Genomic DNA, 7,329 nt, shown 5'->3' on the forward strand with positions numbered 1-7,329 from the left:
GCCCCGCTGACTCTGACTCCGACTCTACCGGCCCTCCCCCTGCTGACTCTAACTCTAGCCCCGGCTGCTCCGCTGCTCCTCACTCTGCCTCCGGCCGTGACGTCCAGCATAAGCGTGCCCGCTGCTCCTCCTCTTCGTCCGCTGCCTCCTCGACTGAGGGCTTGCCTCCTGATGAGCCCGCTGACCCCTCTGCTTCTCGGGCGTGTAAGTCGCGGAGAGTTCATGACCGAATGGAGGACTCTGAGTCAGGGTCGAGCTTGACATCTTCATCTGAGTCAGAGATTTTCGTCGATGTCATCGACGGGGAGACTGCTCCTTCACCCACCGCGCCCCCCATCAACAACCCTGCGGATGATGACGGTTGGCAAACGGTGGGCCCCAAGCGACAGCATCGCTCCTTACCGGCTGATTCTGCCTTGTCCGCCGGCGCTTCTACCTCGCTGCCCCCTCGGCACCCCTCTCGCCCCCAGTCACCTCTGCCCCCGCCACCTCGGACTATGAACGCCCCTGCTGCTGCTCAACCCGCTTCGCTGCCGAAGCTGCTCATTCCGGCGACTGTCGGTTTCGAATCAACCCTCGACCTCGCCGAGGCCCTGGAGCAGCAGCTGGGCGAACGCCTCTCGCTCAAGTTCCTGGAGTCGGGGTGTGTGTTAATCACACCTGCAGACAGTGCCCAGCACGACACCCTGCTCGAGGTGAGGGAGGTATCCGGCGTCCCTGTGCAGCTGAGGGTGGCCCCCGGAGCGAACACCAAGGGCGTGCTGCTGGCATACCCTGTTGCCATGCCCCTCAAACCACTGTTGCGCCATCCACGCGTGTTGGAGGCAGTGCGCTGCACTACCCGGGACGGCCCGACGCGCCAGGTATTTGTCACGGTCGCGGGGCCGCTGCCGGGCTCGTTGGACCTGGGGAGCTGGGGGACCTTCTACACGCGCCCCTACAGCAAGGAACCCCTCAGGTGCTACAATTGCCAGCAGTTCGGCCACCACCGGGCCAGGTGCAGCCGTCCCCCGGTCTGCGGCATATGCTCTGCCAGTCACGACACGGAGCGGTGCCTGTCAAAGTACAAGACTGGCCAGACCATCACCAGCAGATGCCCGAATTGCCAGGGCGAACACCATGCCTGGAATCGGGCCTGCGCCAACAGGCGAGAGCTGGTCGACAAACAGCGCACTGTCCAACAGCGCTGGGTCGTCACTCATCGCCCTGCTCCTCTCGGCACCTTCCGCTGGGGAACCCAGCAGCCCCCCGCCTCCACGGCTGCTCCAACGCCCCGCCTCCCCCAGGCTGCCCACCAGCCATCTCCTACACCCCCTTCACCAGCTCCGTACGAGGAGAGCTTCCCTCCCCTTACCCCACGCCATCTGCCACCGCCTCCACCGGCCCAGCTCACCTCTCCCCAAGCGCCCAACGCCAGCCGCCAGCCACGCCCCCTCACTACAGCAGCTCCCACTGCCGCCCCTCCCGGCTGTCTCCTCATCACAAGGGAGATGATGGTGGGACTCTTAGAAGGCTTCGGGCGGATTATCGCCACGGCACTCAAGTCGGACGTCGAGCCGAGAGTGTTTTCGGACGCAGCGCAGCAGGTGGTGGGAAATCTTTTCCCGGAAACGCCGGCCCAGCAAGCTGCCGTCCCTCCTGTGCAGGCTCCTTCCCCCGGCGGGCCATCATCAACCCCACCTACACCGACCCCTCGTGCTCTGAAGACTCCCCTTCCACCTCCTCCTGCCCCCGTGCATGCGAGCAGCTCCGCACTCCACCCAACCCCTCCGGCCTTTGCACCCAGCCAGCACCATCCGTTGGTAGCACCGCCCCCTGCTCCCACCTCCCTGAACGAGGGCGGGCTACCGACCCGGCCAGGGATGGCCCGGTACAGGCACTCCAGGAAGCTGTCCGTATAAATGCACACCGCCTCACGGTTCTCCAATGGAACATCTGTGGCATCCGCGGTAGGTCCAACCTCCTGCGTGCTGCGATGGCGAGAGAATCTGTGGATGTGGTTCTCCTGCAGGAGACGCTTCTTCCAGAACAACGCGTGCCCTTCTTCCGGGGTTATCAGTCTTTTTACCTCCCTGCCGTGGCCGGTCAGACACGCGGGTGTGGTATCTTGGTCAAGGATTCAATTCCTTGTTCTCGAGTGCGTCACCCCGTGGCTTGCGGCGACGGCGTGGAGGTATTGGCTGTCACCATCGCGCTTGCCCGGTTGCGCCTGAATTTCTATTGCATCTACTGTGGGCCGGCGGCGGAGGAGCCTGACTTCGGTGAGCTGTTCACGCTTGCCAGCGAGGAGCCCACCTTCATCGGGGGAGACTTTAACGCTCACCACGAACGCTGGGGAGATGCCAGGCGCAACCGAGCAGGGCGTCTCCTATCTGCCACCCTCGACGAGACCCCTCGGGTGTCTCTACTTAACACTGGTGAGCCGACACACCTAGCGGGGGGGGTTTTAGACCTCTCCTTTGTGTCGAGGCCCTTAGGTGTAGACGCAACATGGTCGCTCCACCACCACCTCGTGAGCGACCACATCGCCTCCGTAGTCACCCTCCCGGTCCTGCCGCCTGTTCTCCCTCCCCGTCCTCCTGGCTGGAACTTCCGCAGGGCTGACTGGGATAAATTCCGCCACTCTATCACCACCCATCTGGCTGAAACTCCCCGCCCTGCCGGGGTTGACGCTGCCGAGGCCCGCCTGGTCGCCGCCTTCCACTCCGCGGCAGACTCTGCCATACCCGTCTCCCGGCGCACCACTTTCCACCACAGGGACAGGTGGTACTATGACGAGGAGATCCGGGAGGTAAACCACCGCGTCAACATGGCGAGAAGACTCAACCGCCGCCATAACACCGAAGAGACTCGACGCCTCCTGCGGGCCGCGGTCCGTATAGCCAGGACAACGACCGACCGGGTGAAGGAGGAGCGTTGGCTCGCCTGGTGCGCCTCCCTCGACTCCACCACTCCTATCTCCCTCCTCTGGCGAAACATTCGCTCCATTCGCCGTGGGGCCGTTACCAGGCCGGCGCTTCACCCCCGGCCTCAGGAAGAGGCTGAACGCCTCGCCGAGCTCTTCGCCTCCCGTTCTGCCTCCGCTCGTCTCCCCCCTGCGGTCCAGTTGAGGCAACGCCGGGTCGACCCTGGACGGTGGCTGGCGTACCAGCAGGCTTGCCTCCTGCCACATCCAGCGGACGCTGCCCTTCTCATCCATGAGCTCCGGCGTGCTATTCCGGGCCGCAACACCTCGCCAGGGGAGGAGAAGATCAGCTATTCTATGCTGCGCAATGCTGGTCCTGCCATGGAAGCGGAAATACTCCACCTCTTCAACGCCTCCTACGCCTCTCGCACTGTCCCTGCTGCATGGAAGTCCGCTGCCATTGTCCCCATCCCGAAGGCAGGGGATGCCACGCAATACCGCCCCATCTTCCTCATCAGCTGCCTGGGCAAGACGATGGAGCGGGTGCTCTTCGCTCGTCTTGAGTGGGTGCTAGGTCCCCTTCATCGCCATCTCTTCGCTTTTCGCCGGGGCAAAGGCACGCGTGACTGTATATCGACTCTCCTGTCGGGAGTTGTTGGCGGCAAGGCAGTGGTGGTCTTTCTCGATATCGAGAAGGCCTTCGAGATGGCCTAAACTCCTGCCATTCTCTCCATATTGGCTGCAAAGGGCGTGCACGGTCTCCTGCTCAGCTGGGTCGGGCAGTACCTGCAGGGTCGGACGGCGACTGTCCGCTTTCAAGGCACCTCCTCAACTTCGAAGGCCTTCGAAAATGGGACGCCGCAAGGAGGCATTCTCAGCCCTCTACTCTTCAACCTCTTGGTGGAGCAGCTCGTACGCCTCCAGGGGAACGGGCAGGCCCGAGTCCTGAGCTACGCGGACGAAATCGCCATCGTCGCCTCAGGACCCAACCACGTGGCTCGGGCCCGCGCCATGCTCCGCCGCCTCCTTGTCTCCTGCAATGAGCTTGGCCTCGTGCCCAACCCGGCCAAGTCAAAGGCCATGGCCTTTGGTTATGCCCTTCCCCCTGACCCCCTCTACATCGACGCCATCTCCGTGCCTTGGGTCCCTCAGCTCAAGTACCTGGGCATTCTCCTCGACTCCCGCCTTTCTTTTAAGCCGTGCATAGCTTCCGTCCGAGCGCAGATGGTCTCCCGCATTAACACCATGCGGGCCATGGCAAGTCCCTCCTGTGGGGCCGGGAACCGCGTTCTGCGCTCCTTTTATGTTAGCGCAGTCCGGTCCTGCCTTGACTACGCTGCTCCATGCCTCTTCACGCTGCCTCCCTCCTCCTTGAACCCGCTCGAGACTGCACAGAACTACGCACTCCGAACCCTGCTCGACACCCCCCGGGGAGACCAAGTGGCTGAGCTGGTGTGAGAGCTTCGGCTCGCGCACCAGCCTCGGAACGCTCTGGTCATGCCTCCGGCGGGCAACGGGAGGCAGACCTCCCAGGCCTGCTGCACATCCCACCCCGAAGGAAGACGTCGACGCCTTCCCCTCGAGCTGCCTCTTGAAGGAGGTGGATTTTTCCTCGGGCGCCTTGCATGTTCTGGTGGGGGGGTGATGAGCGTGTTGACACCTGGGGTTCGTCGGTTGTGGTGGCCTGTGGGGGAGTTGTCACGGTTGGGGTGGGGGTTACGGCCGGTGCCGGGCCGCACCCGGATTTCCCCTTTATGGCGGCGCCGCTTACTCGGGATCGCGGGGACGCGAGGCGGGACGCGCTCCCATTGGCAGGCTCGCCCGGCCGTCCCCGCCCTCCGATCCTGCGCTGCACTATATAGGGCGAAAAAGTGGTGACCAGCACTCCTCGGGCGAGCAGCTGGGGGGTCCTTCTGCGGCGGCGTGGTTGACCCGCCTGGTTATCCTCGCTTAGGGCCCCACCGCGGCAGTCAAGTCGACCGGTCGGCTGCTCGCCCGTGCACCGCTACGGGTGTCTGCTGGGCGCCTGCCCAGAGAGCCCGTGCCTCCGTCGCTGCTCGCCGGCTGTTACCCGTGGCTGTGGCGGCGGCGGAGGCGTCCCGCAACGAGCTTGCATTGCTCGCCCATACGAGCGGGCTGCTCCTGAGCCGGAGCTCGGAGGGCCCGTTCCTCCGTCGCTGCTCGCCGGCTTCTACCCGTGGCTGTGGCGGCGACGGAAGGGTTCCCCCACCCTCCGCACGCCAGCGGCGGGTTCCCCTCTGCGACGGGCCGTCCAGGGGCAAAGGCCCGTTCCCCCTTTTTAGGGGGTCAATCCTAGAAACGAAAAAAAAAATGAGCGGCAGGTATTCGCTCTCCGAGCCCACAGCAGAAGCGCAAGTCCACGCCCCCACCACTCACTGTCGACATGTCTGGACGCGGCAAGGGAGGAAAGGTGAAGGGGAAGTCAAAGTCCCGCTCCAGTCGTGCCGGCCTGCAGTTCCCCGTGGGCAGGATCCACCGTCTCCTGAGGAAGGGCAACTATGCCGAGCGCGTGGGCGCCGACGCCCCCGTGTACCTGGCGGCCGTCATGGAGTACCTGGCCGCCGAGGTGCTCGAGCTGGCCGGCAACGCGGCCCGCGACAACAAGAAGACCCGCATCATCCCCCGCCACCTGCAGCTGGCCATCCGCAACGACGAGGAGCTGAACAAGCTCCTCTCCGGCGTCACCATTGCCCAGGGAGGTGTGCTGCCTAACATCCAGGCGGTGCTCCTGCCCAAGAAGACCGAGAAGAAGTAATCGCCCTCGGCCTTTCAGGGACGACAACAGTACCGTTTAATCCGGCTCCCCTTGGGAGCCACACCCTTTTCCAAAAAGAGAGTTCTGGACACCCCCTCAAGTACATAGTGCCATTCCAAGGTCAATTCCTGCTTATATTACTAGGAAGAAGACCCTCAGTCATGACAACAACAACAACAACAACAACAACAATTAACAACCCCAGAGTCTGGCAGGCTTCCCACAGTTAGTTTGTTTTCTTCGTGGCAGGTAAGGGACTCCTCTGCTGACAACGACGACAACAACAACCCACAAAACATAACATAACAAATAAAATAAAATAAACGCAAAACAGAGCCGGGAGGTAGGTGCTGCAGGTCGTTGAGACGATGATGGCCGTCGTGCAGATAAGTTGCGGCGCTGCCCCCGCCGAGATGAAGTAGGTAGGTAGTAGCTGGGTGGGCTCCGACCCGCTGTGGCCTGTGGAGTAGGTCCGGAATGAGTAAAATGAATCAGTCAGTCAGTCACTGACGTCATGTATGATCCCCTGCCTCACCCGAGAAAGCATGCATCGGTTTGTACCTTCACCTTCACCTTCACACACACAGCCATCATCACGGTATAGTTTAACCCAACCTAAACATCCTGTCTCACACACAGGTGCTTGGTGGCGAGGTAGACCCTGAGGAGAAGAAGAAAACGTTTGGGAGGGTAAGCTAAACTAAGTGCAAAAGCAAGGGCCAGCCAGCCAGCCAGCACAGACACTACGATACAGGAGTCTCGCGCTAGCTAATAAGAATTAGAATTAGAATAACACACACACACACACACACACACACACACACACACACACACACACACACACACACACACAAAGAGTTTCAGGAGACCCACGCACATAGCTCCGCCGTAGGTTCCCCTAGCGGACGGGGAACCCCACTAGTTGCTCTTCTGCTGTAACTAAAAGCCATTGCTAAGGAGTGATTTTTTTTCCTTGAGAAATATCTTTAGCATATTCTTTGGCCACTATATTGGTATAGTTTATTAAATTGTATGATTCTCTCTTGATTATATCTTTGAAGTCTTTTGCTACCATAAACCATACAGGAGCAGTATATTCACACATACGTGTTACGGGAGTTATGAATACAGATCTTATATGATTTTTCTACTTCGGTAATCATTACACTTTTAACTCTGAACTTTTTAGACTTTTTTGGGTAGATTCTTAGAATAAAAGCCTTAACAAGCAATTAATCCTTCATCCAGTGGCGTACCACTCCAGCAAACTTAATATCCACCAGAGAAGATACAGCACCATTGAGAAAGAGCTCCTGGCCATCGTCTCAGCAATCCAGAAATTCGAATGCTACATACAGCCTGCTCAAGAACCACTCCAAGTCTACACAGACCACAATCCATTGGCCTTCCTCAATCGCAGCAAGTTTACCAATCAGCGACTTCTCAGATGGTCCCTGTTTCTCCAGCCCTACAACCTGAATGTCAACCACTTAAAAGGGAGGGAGAACATCATCGCCGACGCCCTATCTCGCATCTAAAAACTCGACTTGACCAGAAGTCAACCACTACGACTCCACTGGGCAACAACGGCTACCTACAACTACAAATCAACCCAGTGGTGTCGTCTTCAGGGGGGAGGTATTACTGC

Source organism: Eriocheir sinensis, unplaced genomic scaffold (assembly GCF_024679095.1).
Source record: "Eriocheir sinensis breed Jianghai 21 unplaced genomic scaffold, ASM2467909v1 Scaffold1128, whole genome shotgun sequence".
NCBI lineage: Eukaryota > Metazoa > Arthropoda > Malacostraca > Decapoda > Varunidae > Eriocheir > Eriocheir sinensis.